This window comes from Myotis lucifugus, unplaced genomic scaffold (genome assembly GCF_000147115.1).
Source record: "Myotis lucifugus unplaced genomic scaffold, Myoluc2.0 scaffold_7, whole genome shotgun sequence".
NCBI lineage: Eukaryota > Metazoa > Chordata > Mammalia > Chiroptera > Vespertilionidae > Myotis > Myotis lucifugus.
The window spans coordinates 9,535,122-9,549,712 of record NW_005871055.1 but is presented as its reverse complement, the minus strand read 5'-3'; positions in this window follow the sequence as shown (position 1 = coordinate 9,549,712).

The window sequence follows — 14,591 nt, the reverse complement described above, 5'->3', positions numbered from 1 at the left end:
CATTGTTGAATCAAGAGCTGCATGCAATATTTAGATTTACAAACTCATACAGTATAAAGGCTTCTTAAGAAGCTTTTATGTTTCCATCGGAAAGACTGGCTCCTTCAAATGATATAATTGATCTTGACATAGTCAGCTACAGAGAAGTCAGGCAATGGACACTCAGAAAACTAATTCAAAGGCGGTGGCAGGATGCTGCTCCATGTTAGGGCCTAATGGACTCAAAAGGTCAATGTTTTTTATCTTCACATGCTTTACCAGACAATTTGGCTCCCATATCCCAAGAGAAAAGAAAAGTTTTAACCAGATAAAAATTCGCCTATGTAACATTTCTCCCCTCTTTGGGTGGCTGAATCTCTAAATGAACTTCTGTCTTGGACTCTCTTTGCCACATTTGTTGTTTGAGAAAGAGATTGCGCATCAGATCAAAATTGGAATTTCAAGATTTGTCCTATTTTGTCTAAGCATCTTTTCTTGATAATGGTGAAGGTCACAGCTGGAAATCTGAAGGGAAGCTGCAGATGTTGTCTCTAGAGAATTTGTGGTAAAAACTGTCTCAGAAGCAATCTGACCACAGAGATGAGGAGACCGGGGCCTGTGAGCACAGAAAACTACGTATGGACCTTTCTTTGGACACAGATGAAAGAGAATAAAGCAAATTGTAACAAAGTTCTAAAAGTTGAGACACTCTTTGATGTGATTCATTAATTTAAGGAAAGGGGAGAATCACACATAAATTATTTTTAAAAATCTTTGTTACATTATGTACTTTTTAAAAAGCTCAACCAAGATTCCTAATATGAAAAGAACTCCCTCTCTCTCTCTCTCTCTCTCTCTCTCTCTCTCTCTCTCTCTTTCTGTAGATAAATATCAGTAGATGAATATAGGTATTTGACAACTCAAATGTCAAATCATTGAGTCCATTCTCTAGGTATTCCTTCAGGGAGTATTATTTTCCCCAATCAAGCAACAAAGATATATATTTGAATATTTTACTGACTTGTGAATACAGATCATTACTTCTAACAGTCAGGCAGAAAATAGCATCTTGGTTCAATGTGATGCTGCATGGTATATAATAACAAGCTGCTTTGAAGCATAATTACTTTTATAGAAATATAACCCTTTCACATTTTGTTTTGTTGACAAATAGACCAAGAAGCTGCCAGAGAAGTGTGGATGGAACACTTTTCTCAGAAGCATATGCCTCACTTTAGCCAAGAAAGAAGAAAAAGTGATTAATGTATAAGTGTGTATCATGAAGCCCTTAATCAGAAAGATATACAGATATTTCTTTTCCATAATCATGAGACCTGAGATTTTTCTCAAGGGAAATGTTCCAACATGAGAAAGAAAAATACATAGTTCAAAAAGTCCACGTTTTCAATTTACTGCCACATGGTTTAAATTATCTATGTATTTATTAAGGGCACTAAATAGGCAGCTTAATTTAGGCAGAAGGGTCATTCAAGTTGAGAAAAATCATGTTTAATCCCTTAGCTCACTACAGGTTGATTGTGCTTTTTAAATGCATACAGTCTCGGCTAACAAATTCCCCATGCTAAGAAGGTCCCCTGTCTGCTTCTAAATTTGTGGGCTGCCAATAACAATGGAAACTTGTTAAGCTACTGGCTCCAGGCCCAGCCAATCTGGGCATCTTCCAGAATTAGGGATTTGCCAGTTACTTTCTCTTTATGTTGCCAATGTACTTGCTTCCAATTTGGAGGTCATCCTCTCTGTTCCTGGCATACCACATATTTGTTACATTATTATAGGTTAAAAACAAAAGGGCCAAGGCATCAGAACTTCTTTCCTTGCATGATAAGTCTGCCTTGTTTTTTCTCTCAGAATGGGGAATACAGTAGGTCTGAGGGGAACCATGAAGAGGACATGGTTAGATGTAAGGGACTACAAATTGGAACTCTTCAGGATATTTGATGATATTACAGAATTATAATTTTTAAGGCGCCATAATGAAACAGTTATTTTTTTATAAAGAGTCCTTATGTTTCATAAATACAACATGAAATATTTTATATCAAATTATATGTCCATAATTTGTTTCCAAATAATATAAAGTGATGAACTAGATGGGGACTATGGATGAGAGAAGATTGGCCGTGAATTGATAATTGTTGAAGGATACATTTGGGTTCATTAAATTATTATGTTTATTTTGATATACATAGTTGACATACATAATACAAACAAAACCAAAAAACAACAACAAAAACACTAAAGGGAAAAAAGTGCCTGAGAAGAATACAACATCCTCAAATAGCCTTCTCTGGACTATTGGACTGTCAACAAATCATGGGGAAATAGGGTGAGAGTCTAGGAGTCCTTTAGAACCTGGCTTTCAACCTTTGTTCAGCATTTATGAAAAGTACTTTGAGTGCTCCATGCTGTGCCCTAAGTGTTATATCAGACTCTAGTGTTTATTTATTGCATCATACTCTGTTATGTCAAACATGCTGGGTGAAATCCATCGGCTGGAAAACTCCCCTCTAGATGGCTAGACCATGGTTGGAGTTTATCAGCCTCTCTCCTCGGGTTTCTGACCTCCATGTCATCCCATGCTCACAGGACTAACATGCCCTGAGTCATTTCTTTTTTTTAAATATATATTTTATTGATTTTTTTACAGAGAGGAAGGGAGAGGGATAGAGAGTTAGAAACATCGATGAGAGAGAAACATCGATCAGCTGCCTCCTGCACACTCCCTACTGGGGATGTGCCCGCAACCAAGGTACATGCCCTTGACCAGAATCGAACCTGGAACCCTTGAGTCCGCAGGCTGATGCTCTATCCACTGGGCCAAACTGGTTAGGGCCCTGAGTCATTTCTTAATGGCCCTTATACACAGCAAAAATGGATTCTTTGTGTGGATATGGCTCCAAATGCAAACAAGCAGTCTTTAAATTCCATCTATTTTTATTTTCAACCCACCCTGTGTAACCAGACAATGGCAGGAAGCCTTTCTCCCAGTGACCCCACGGCAGCCTTCCTTCCTCCTAGGCCTGTTACTATGGCTTCCGTTCTCACTGCCCTCCATGTGCTGTGAAAGCAGCCCCTTTCAGGACCTCCCTAGACTCTGGCCTGTGTCCTTCCCTGCCTTAGTGGTTATTTTAACTACCACAGCATAGACCCCATTCTTAAGCAAGCCAAGCACTGTCAGGCAAACACTTGAGCCACAGCGCCAGACATAGGCCTCTTGGTCTCTTGTACCCAGTTCTGGGGGTGTAAGGAATTCTGCTTCCTTAGGGAGGGCAGCTGCTGCGAGCCTCATCTTGGAAATTAAATGTTGGATTCATCTTAAATAGTAGATATTGTGAGCTTCAGATTTTGACATCAGAAGCTTTTAGGAGAAACACAACAGACACCAACTGAACTAAAAATCAAAGTTAAAATCATAAATAATAAAGCATAGCAACATCATTTACCCCAGACATAATGCACTAAGAAGGACATATCACTTCTGGAACATTCTTGCGAAATGCATAACCTCAACCTAATTATAAGAGCCATTAGATAAACCCAAATTGAAGGACATTCTATAATATAACTGATCAGTATTATTCAGGTGTCAATATTCTTAGTCCCCCCATGAGGTCTAGGAGACTTGAACAACTAGATGCAAGTGGGATCCTGAATTGGATGCTGGGACAAAATGAGTATATTAGTGGAAAAACTGATAAAATCCAAGTAATGTGTGTAATTTGATTATTGTATTAAACCACTGATACTATCTCTTGATAATTGTCCTATGATTATATAAGATATTAATTTTAGGGGAAGTTGACTGAAGAGCACATAATAATTCTCTGTAGTATATGTGTAATTGTTCTGTAAGTCTAAAATTATTTCAAAATAAAAATTTAAATAAATACAATAAACAGACAAACAAAAAAGCTCCTATGACGTACTCTGGGCCATTGTGTAATATTTTCCTCCCTGGTTTGGCCTGAGGCACCTCTACCTGAATTGTAATCCAAGCAGAGGTTCTTGAGATAAAAGGAAGAGAGAAGTACGTTATAAGAATAAATTGTCATTAAACACCAAGAGACTGAAATAGCAGAACAAGTCTGCGCAGATGAAATCATACATCTCCGGCACCAGTTTTGTGATTCCTGGCTCAGTGCTCCTATCAGGCACTAACTCGGTCTCAGTGCTAAGTGTAGCCTTGCAACACTAATTAATTCAAATATGTCTGCATATTTCATCCAAAACAAGACTTGAAAAATCACCAGTGGTTCTCAGCTTGAACCTAATTTTGAATGAAGGGAAAGAACTGTTCTGCGAACTCTCTCCATTTTCCTCACAGCACATGATGAGCACTGGGGCTCTTTGCAGAAGTCCCTTATGGTAAAAAACAAAACAAAGCATAGTGCTGATTCCAATAAACTTGCAGTCAACCCTAGCCCAGAAGCAAAATCCCATGCAGAGAATATAACCCCTTGTTCCTCACAAATCTAAAAGAGAAAAAGATTTGTGAGTAGAGCTTTCAGCTGTGCGAATAGACCATTGTTAATCAGGCATCTTGTTAAAAATTCTCTTTAAAATTTGTTTTTTCCGCTGAAAACTCTGATTTTTTTTCTTGTTTACCTATCAATACCAAAAACTAGAGTTTCAAAACCAAGGTAATGTAGAGAATGAGGACAGGGGGAGACACACACACACACACACACACACACACACACACAGGGGCGGGGGGGGGGTGGGAACTCACTATGAATTCAAACAAACCTGTAGCCAATGACATCAGCACTTAGCCAACACCAGTTTGTCCATACTTCATTAAAATGTCACATTTATGAGTTTACTAAATCTTTTTTAAAATTCTTTATTATTGAAAGTATTACATATGTCCCATCCCCCCCCCACCCCATTGTCCATTGTCCTCTCCCAGCCTGCGCCCCCGCCCCTGCCCCCATTGCTTGTGTCCATGGTTATGCTTATGTGCATACAAGTTCTTTGGTTGATCTCTTATCCCCCAGAAGTTTACTAAATCTTTATTTCTTGCCAGGTTAGCCAAGGTTTCACTATCTGAAACTAACATTTCTAATGCTTACATCTCAAAGGCTTAAAGCTGAGCAAAACAGGGATCCTAGAAGAAAGAAGCAATCATACAATGTGCTCTGGATTGCTCACCTTTGGGTTTCTAAGACCTCGGTTGCAAGGTATGGCAGATTGCTAATTGTGTCCTCAAATCTCTTCTCCCAGTTTTAGCTGAGCACCTGACTATCCAAGAAAACTTCATTTTCTCTCCTCTCTTGCAGCTAGAGGAAACCAATAGGATGTGATCTAGAATGGCATGTGCCACTTTTGGATCTTGCGTTTGAAACAATTGATATAGGTACTACCAGATTATTTCCTCCTCCCCATGATCTGAAAATTATGAGAATAGGCTAGTCACTTTGAACCCAGAAATGGAAGCCATGTGTTGGGAATGTCGGAGCCACCTCACCAGCCCTGACCATTCTTATCTGAGCAATAAAGTGAGAGACAATTTTCCATCTGATTTAAAATATAGTATTGCTATAGAAGCTTGCTTCAACCCTAACTAACAATCCCATGGTTTGCAGTCAGAGTCTGGCCTAAAGATCCATACATGATTTCTCAGTAACATGGATTCACTCTTTATCTTTAGCATTGAGAATGGGCAAAGTGTAACTAAGCCAGCTTTCAGAGAAGTTACCACATGAAGCATTCATTTCTAGATGTTCATTCTAAAGAAATACTGAAATAAAAAAAATCAACATGGTATTCTTTATGAACCTAAGAATTGAACTCTATTAACCTGAACAACAATAATGGAATGATTAATTAAAATATGGGCTAGTACATACATTTTATCTTATTCCAGAAAAATTTAAGTGTGACCCCTGAATAAAAGAAATGTTTCCATATGTGTGTATATGCACACACGTGTGCTCGCCGTGTGCCCTAATGGCTTTATTATATTCGAAGCCAGATAATTTTTTTATTTAAAAATAGTTTGACTTTCCTATTTGACTGCAGTCCTAGTCACTATTATTTAATGATGTACATTTGAAATCATGACTCTCTTTGATCATTGTAAATGTCAGTAGGATGGTAGACACAAATAAGAAGATTTAGAATCATAATTCCTAGTTATTTTTTCCACCAAATCTTAACAAAGTATAACTTTTTTCTTTATTAGTTAAGGTATTACATATGTGTTCTTATTCCCCAATTGCCTCCCCCCCATCCCACTCCCGTTCATGCCCTCACCCCCCTGGTGTCTGTGTCCATTGGTTATGCTTACATGTACGCATACAAGTCCTTTGGTTGATCTCTCCCCTTAGAGTATAACTTTTTGATTAGATAGTTAACTAAGTATTTTTAATGTATCTTTAGTTCCAGGCTTTAACCACCTGATGTTTAGAATAACTCATCTTTTTACCTCCCTACTTCTTTTAGTGACATTTTCTCCAAACTTTTTATTTTGAAAAATTTTAAACCTACTAAGTCGAAAGAATCTACTTACATAAAAACCATGGGTTGTGTTCATCACGACCAGAACAGAACCTCAACCAAGCAGAAGGAAGTCAGGAGTTGCCTTGGCAATGGCTGTGCCCTCCCCCAAGCTGTTTCCCGGAGCTGTTTCCTGTAAGGGCGGAGTTTGAGGCAGGAACCTGCCCTCGGAGCATGGAGGCAGATCTTTCTAAAGTGTGCCATGCGCCAGCACAGCCGGGGTGAACCTGAGTGGGGGCGGCTGAAAGGCTTAGAAAAGACAGACAAGAGAATGAAAGCCAGGTCTCGGTGGGACGCTGCTTCTCTGAGAGACAGTGACCATGCCCACAGCCATGCCTTTATTTTATAGCAGATGCTATGAGGCAAAGTAAGGGCGTGACCAAGATGTTTACAACATTCTCGTGGGTTTCAATCCTACTCAACTACATGCACCTGAACTCTATCAAGCCTACATCACTCAGGCAGGTGGGGCCACGTGTTTGGACCATAGGTTCAAGCTCACAACTACAGCTGTTGGCTATAATTGTGCTGGGAGGGCCCTGCCCTCCAAGCTGGGACTTGCACGTGGCAATGAGAGGACTGTGCCCTCTCATCAGTCCAAGGCTTGAACCTGTCCAAAACACTGTAGCAGCTCCCCACAATAAAGTTTTAATTCTGTTTCTTTGTTACTAATGTTGTGGCCCCACCCTGTAACAAAGAAAAAATTTCTGGAGGATGAGGCCCAGGAATCAGGATTTTAAAAAGATTCCCAGGTGATTCTAATGTGCAGCCAAGGTTGAGAACCACTGCTATAGATAATATTAAAAATATATCTAAACGTGCAATTCTTTGTCCAAAAAATGAGCATGTTCAAAAATTAAATGAAGAAAATTTGGATATACTCGATGGAGATTTTCACACATATTTGAGTGATGATCCAATTGATTCCACAGATGATGCTGAAAAGGAAAATTTTCCCATCAGATTTCTTAATAGTATTACTCCTTCGGGAATGCCGTGTCATAAATTAAAATTGAAAGTGGGTGCAATCATCATGCTATTGAGAAATCTCAATAGCAAATGGGGTCTTTGTAATGGTACCAGACTTATTATCAAAAGATTACGACCTAACATTATCGAAGCTGAAGTATTAACAGGATCTGCAGAGGGAGAGGCTGTTCTGATTCCAAGAATTAATTTGTCCCCATCTGACACTGGCCTCCCATTTAAATTGATTCGACGACGGTTTCCCGTGATGCCAGCATTTGTGATGACTATTAATAAATCACAAGGACAAACTCTAGACAGAGTAGGCATATTCCTACCTGAACCCATTTTTGCACAAGGTCAGTTATATGTTGCTTTCTCTCGAGTTTGAAGAGCATGTGATGTTACAGTTAAAGTTCTAAGTACTTCATCACAAGGGAAATTAGTCAAGCACTCTGAAAGTGTTTTCACTCTTAATGTGGTGTGCAGGAAGATATTAGAATAAGTTTAATCACTTTATCAGTCATTGTTTGCATCACTGTTGTTTTTATATCATGTTTTTGTTGTTTTCATATCAAGTTTTTGTCGTTTTTATATCATGCCTCTGTTGTTGTTATATCCTTTTGTTACTGTTTATTTATTAATAAATTTATATGTTATTTTCATATACATTTTACTAATTTCCTTTCATCTCTCACAATTCTATCATAGAGAAAGGGCAAATAGCAATATTAAAATATCTCTGCTAATTAATTCCCTTTTTAAAAAAAATATATTTTATTGATTTTTTACAGAGAGGAAGGGAGAGGGATAGAGAGTTAGAAACATCGATGAGAGAGAAACATCCATCAGCTGCCTCCTGCACACTCCCCACTGGGGATGTGCCCGCAACCAAGGTACATGACCTTGACCGGAATCGAACCCGGGACCCTTGAGTCCGCAGGCTGATGCTCTATCCACTGAGCCAAACCGGTTAGGGCAATTAATTCCCTTTTAATGTGCACGAATTTTGTGCACCGGGCTACTAGTAGTATAATAAATACCAGCATACTTTTCACCTAATCTCTCTCTCTCTCTCTCTCTCTCTCTCTCTCTCTCTGCTGAGCCATTTAAAAGTAATTTGCAAGCATAATTTTTAATGAAACAAAAAGTGATTATAACATAAATTGCATAACATCAATGAAAAAAACAATGGTTAACTATGAAAATACCAACTATGCTCATTTCTGAATGGTAAGACTATAATTTTTTCCTTTTGTTTTCCAAAGTTTCCAGAGAGAAACAGCTTGAAAACCCTATACTCTATTGAACCAATAATTCATTTAGAAGTTTGATTAAAATTTACTACTACTATATCTGCTACAATTATTTTTATTTTGTGAATGTAAACAATATGAAGTGTAGTGCCAGAGGCATGATAAATATTCAATTACATCCTCAGGATGGTAGTATTTTCATACCAACCAAAATGTGATCATCTATATATTTTTCATTCAGCTGAATAGATATCCTTCCTAGCTTTCACACATGCCTTAATCAGTGCTTTGGAGGGCTGTGACTCATGGTGACACCTCCTGAAATGACTCACCCATAATCCTTACTTGGTTTTCTCTAAGACCAATACCATCAAGGAATCTATGAACGGTTTTGTTCTGGATGAAGCTATTGCCATAAGTTTTTGCCACAATTATTAAAAGTCTTTTTGTATGAAAATCTGTCTATTTAGTGTTTTGCTTCACAGAATTTCTCGAATAAAGCGGTTCTTCAATGCTGGCTGTGTACCAGAAACACCATTTAAAATATTTAGGGCCTCAATGCTCATCCCAGACCTGTTAAGGCATAACATGTTTGTGTGTGTGTGTGTCCATGTGCTTGCATGTGTGTACTTATGTGTGTAGGTATATGTGTATACATGTCTGTATGCACATGTGCATATATCTGTATGTATATCCATATGCTTATGTGTACAGGTGGGGGAGAAACTATGCATCAGCTCCCAATTGATGTTGATGTACACTCAGGTTTGAGGACCACTACCCTACACCCATGTTTCCATTCCAAAGATAAAAGAAATGAGGCCTCTATAGAATCCACATTGTTTTCTCAGTCCAAGACTGAAAATCAGACATATTCAATAAAGGAGTGAATGAATGAATGCCAATTCTCAGGACTTCAGAACCTTCCCTAATCTCTAATGATGACCATGTAGAACTATAAAGTGTTGCTCAAGTTACCTGATTGTTATTGTACATCCATGTTCACTACATAATTAGGTTCAGTCTTGAAAACCATAGAGAACACAACTCTCAGATCATTATAAATAAAGAAGAGGGATATTTTATAAGTAAAGAAGAAGAAAGCTTGTAATCTATATGTTGAGCAAGTATCATACAATAGATTTTGAATGCCTTATATAGACTATTTGTAAGTTTAATATATCTTAATTAATAAAACTAATTGGTTTTTAAAAACAACCCCCCAAGAAACCCCAGGGGTTTAAATTCCAGTGTCCCCAAGAATCACCTCCAGGGCTTATTTTAAGCTACTGAGTCTGATTTCAAGTCTTTTCTGACATTAGTATCACAAACGACACACACAAGGACTGGTGGTGTGAGGACTGCTCAGACAGCCACCCATCATGCTCCTACGTGTAATTCACAAGTGACGAGACGCTTGACAGCCATCTGAACACTACCGCAGGACCAAGGACCCAAGGAGAGCACAGGCAAGGCCAAGTGTGTGCATTGTGTGCCTTCAGTTTGCCTTTTAAAGTGTTGGGAGAGTTCTTAACAAGGGTCAGAGCCACAGTTTTTAAGAGACATTAACAGTTTTCAGTTTTTGCTGAATCTGCTTTGTGTCTTAAGTGCTATACCACTCTTACCTCAAAACTGAGGAGACATCATGGAAAAGAATACTCCTGAACCAAAGTTGCTGAGATTGGCACCATGATTTGTAATCCAGAAGGAGAAAGCCAGTGTTTTTTTCCATTCCTATAACCCCACCCAGCCCCACCAGCCCCACATCCCATTCAGGGCCTGCTCAACACCCTGTTGTAGGCAGTCTGAACTCTGCCACCTTCTCCACTTTTCTCTCATAACACTAAGCCCCATCTCCCCAAAACACCACAAAACCAAAGGAATGTAATGAACACAGATGACACACAAGGCCATGTGTGACCAACTCAGGTTCTGTAGTCACATAGTCCTGGATTCCAGTTCCCATTGGTCACTTACCACTGCATCGCCTTGAGCAACTTATTTCAACTCCCTGATCCTCATTTTCCTCGTGGTTGGTGGTTAGAGCAGTGGTTAGAGCATTGGCATTCGGACAGAGGGTCTCGGGTTCAATTCCCAGTCAAGGGCACGTACCTCAGTTGTAGGCTAGATCCTTGGCCCCGGTGGGGGCATGTGTCGTAGGCAATCAGTCGATGTGTCTCTCTCACATCGATGTTTCTCTCTCTGTCCCCACTGCTCTCCCTTATACACTATAACCTTGGGTGAGGATTTAGAAAAAAAATCAACTTTGAGATTTAAACAATTCAATAAATTCAAGGCATGCAGTGAGGTTCTAGTGAGCTCTCAACACTAAGCTCGGTAAAATGGAGATAATAGTAATAGTCCTAGGACTAGTGGTAAAGATAGATGCCGATACATTGTTTCATCATGTAGTTTATCAAGCTTTCCACAGGAAAAGAACACAGAAAATTATTATTACCTAAAAATGAACTTCAAACCAATACTTGGTAAGCAGGCTTCTAGATACTTGTACGCCTGACAAGCCTCCAGACAAATTCCTGACTTATTGTAGCACCTTGTTCTCTTTCAAAGTCTTCCATTCCATTGACGTTACTCTGAAGAATGAGGCATCTTTTTCTTTTTAACCTAGTCAATGTAGCCACTCTGAAAGGGGGCAAACACTGCCAATAATCCTGGGCACTCTTGCAAGGCCCCATAAGTCTCATTTGTCCTCTGGCTGCATAAGGAGTCACCAATGACGTCAGCCAGAAAGCTGCCACCACTCACAACCCCCAGGCTGCTGAAACTGAAAGGGTCTCCACTTTCTCTTCCTTAGTTGCTGATGGAAAATTTGGAGTCTCTTGTGTTGGGGAGTGTGGGGGAAGGACCCAGCTAAGAAAGGGAGTCAGCGGAGAGAGGAGGCAGCAGTGCCAGCTATTCATGTGTCTGCGACTCACCAGGGACAATGTGGGCATTGTTTAAAATCACATAGAAATTGTCCCACACGGCCCTCAATCTTATTAGCTGCGTAGTCACTTTTCCACATTCATCATTCAAACTGACATGAGTAAATAATACCACATGTGGTAGTGATGACAGTTGTCTCCGTAATGTATTCGTCTCAAGGTACTCATGGTTTCTGCTGGGAAAAAAAAGGGTCAGTGAATGACTTAGAAAATTCCACAATTGGGATAGCTGACTATCTTTAAGAGGAGCAGTATAAAAATCAAAAATGTATGTTGGGAGAGGCTGAGGGCAGGCAAGAGTGGTGAGTTGTGCTCTCAGCATGAAGCCTTATGACTTTGATGAGACAGAAAAAATTAGTAACACTCACTCCCTGCACATTTCACACACACATGCAGTCCCACTTCCACCTGTCTATCACTTGCATTTTTGCACAAACTCAAACAATCTTTATTGAAATTAGAGATAATTCTTGAGACAAGCATACCCTTTCTTAACACCCTCCCTCTAGGCACATGGTTTGTGCCTAGTGCAGTGGTTCTCAACTTTCCTAATGCCGCGACCCTTTAATACAGTTCCTCATGTTGTGGTGACCCCCAATTTCATTGTTACAGATTGAACATAATTAAAGCATAGTGATTAATCACAAAAACAATATGTAATTATATATGTGTTTTCCGATGGTCTTAGGCGACCCCTGTGAAAGGGTCGTTCGACCCCCAAAGGGGTCTCGACCCACAGGTTAAGAACCGCTGGCCTAGTGTTTTTGCTAGATGCAGGAAATCCCAAGATAAAGGTATAGTCCGGTCCTAACTAGAATATAATAGGGTCTGGGGAGAGGATACACAGCTAAACCAGGACCACAAATTGAAACATGTATGTGAGGTCCAAATCCCAGGTAAATATTATGTATATATAGTTGAAAAAATGTATCCATCCTTTTAGGGAAGTCATAACACCTTTTGAAATGAGTAATCTAAAAAGATACATCCTGGTTGGGGAAGTTGGGGGAGAAATGTGGTTGCGGTAGAAGACTGATGGCCATCATAGACCATGACAATGGTAAGATGCCAATGGTCAGTAAGTCTAGAACTTACCAAAGCAGAAACAGGGGCACCTTTGCGGGGACAAACACATGGATCAGAATAAGATCATCTGACATAAATTTACAAGCTTGATAGATTAAACACAAAATAATCCTTTCCAGCCTATCCAGTTTGGATCAGTGGTTAGAGCATTAGCCTGCAGACCGAAGGGACTTGGGTTTGATTCCTGGTCAAGGGCATATACCTCGGTTGCAAGTTTGATCCCTGGCCCTGGTAAGGGTGCATGTGGGAGGCAACCAATTAATGTGCCTCTCTCATGTGGATGTTTCTCTCTCTCCTCCACCCCCTAACACTCTCTAAAAATCAATGGAAAAAATATCCTCTGGTGAGGATGAAAATAATATATCCTTTCCAGTTGATTTTTAAGGATTTGGTTGCAGCACAGCTTAGGAAAGTGTTCCCAAACTTGACTAACCATCTGTATCACCTGGAAGTGTTTTTATAACCTTTCCCCTGACCTGCTCAATCAGTATTGCATCAGAGGTCTTGGGAATCTATTTTTTAAAAGCCAGCAAATTTGTCTAGAAGTTGGTTTACAGAATAATTATACTGGCTCTACTGGGACTACTAGCTAATCTATAAAAGTTGATTGACTGAGCAAGGAGCGAGCTAAAGCCCAGCCAAGCTCCCCCCAGTCATGGCCACTACCAGACGGGAAACTTTTGAGGCATGAACAGTCTAGTGAGAATTGTTAGTGTTTGCTCGCTCAACAGTTGTGTGTGTGTGTGTGTGTGTGTGTGTGTGTGTGTGAAAGAGAGAGAGAGAGAGAGAGAGAGAGAGAGAGAGAGAGAGAGAGAGCTGTGATCTGCAGTGTGGACATTCATGCACTGAGTCACACAAGTGAAGGGGACATCACGGGTTTAAAGACTCTCAAAGTTGGATGAGACTTTCTAGTATGTGCCTCCATTCAATGAAAAGTCCCCTCAACAACCTGCCTGCAGACCACAACTCAGCTTTGCATATATCTAGAGACAGGAAGCGCACTTCCTCCAGTAGAAGCCTGTTCCACTGTGCTACACCTCTCAGGGATTAAAAAAAACAACAGGAAAAACTCGTGCAACCTTTTGCAACTTCTCCCTCATTCTTTCTGCTGATAATTTAAAGAACATGCCTAATTTTTCATTCAAATATTTGAAATATCTATCAGATTTCCCTACATCTATCAAATTCCCTACATCTTTTCTCTCAAGTCAAGCTTCTAGATTTTTCTACCACCCCTTTTGTGAATCTTCTTAAGGTTTATAGTATTTTTTTGATCTCTAACTTTTGGTTGAGGAAACTGAGGCTCAAAGAACTCAGGCCACTCAAAGAAGGCCATAAAGTTAGAAACCAACAAAGGCAGGGTTTTAATTCTATTATTCGAACTCCAGATTTAGTTTCTCATTTTCTATGATAGGCACTACTCTTTATCTCCACCTTCCCACCTCCCACCAAACCAACACACACAGAGCTTCTCTTGGCCATAACGGGCTCATGGTTGTAAAGACAAGCAAGGCAGGGAAGTGGTCTCTGAGGTGGCAGAGAAATTGAAGTTCCATCCTCCATCCTCAGCGTTGTTGGAACACTGCGGAGAAGGAGCCTGAGGTTCTACCAGTATACTTCCTGTTATCATGATTACAGCAGACACACAGCCTAGATCTCTCTTTCTGCAGAAGAGCCATCAGCCTTTCTTACCAGTGTGCTAAAGAGATCAAACCCTGCTGCTCAGTGCTGGATTCTGGGAGTTCAATAATGAAAGAAAAAAAAAGCTGGATAAGTAACTCTAATAACTGCTTCTCTACCCTAGACTCTGCAGTGAGCATTAGAGTTTGGGGCTTCCCAA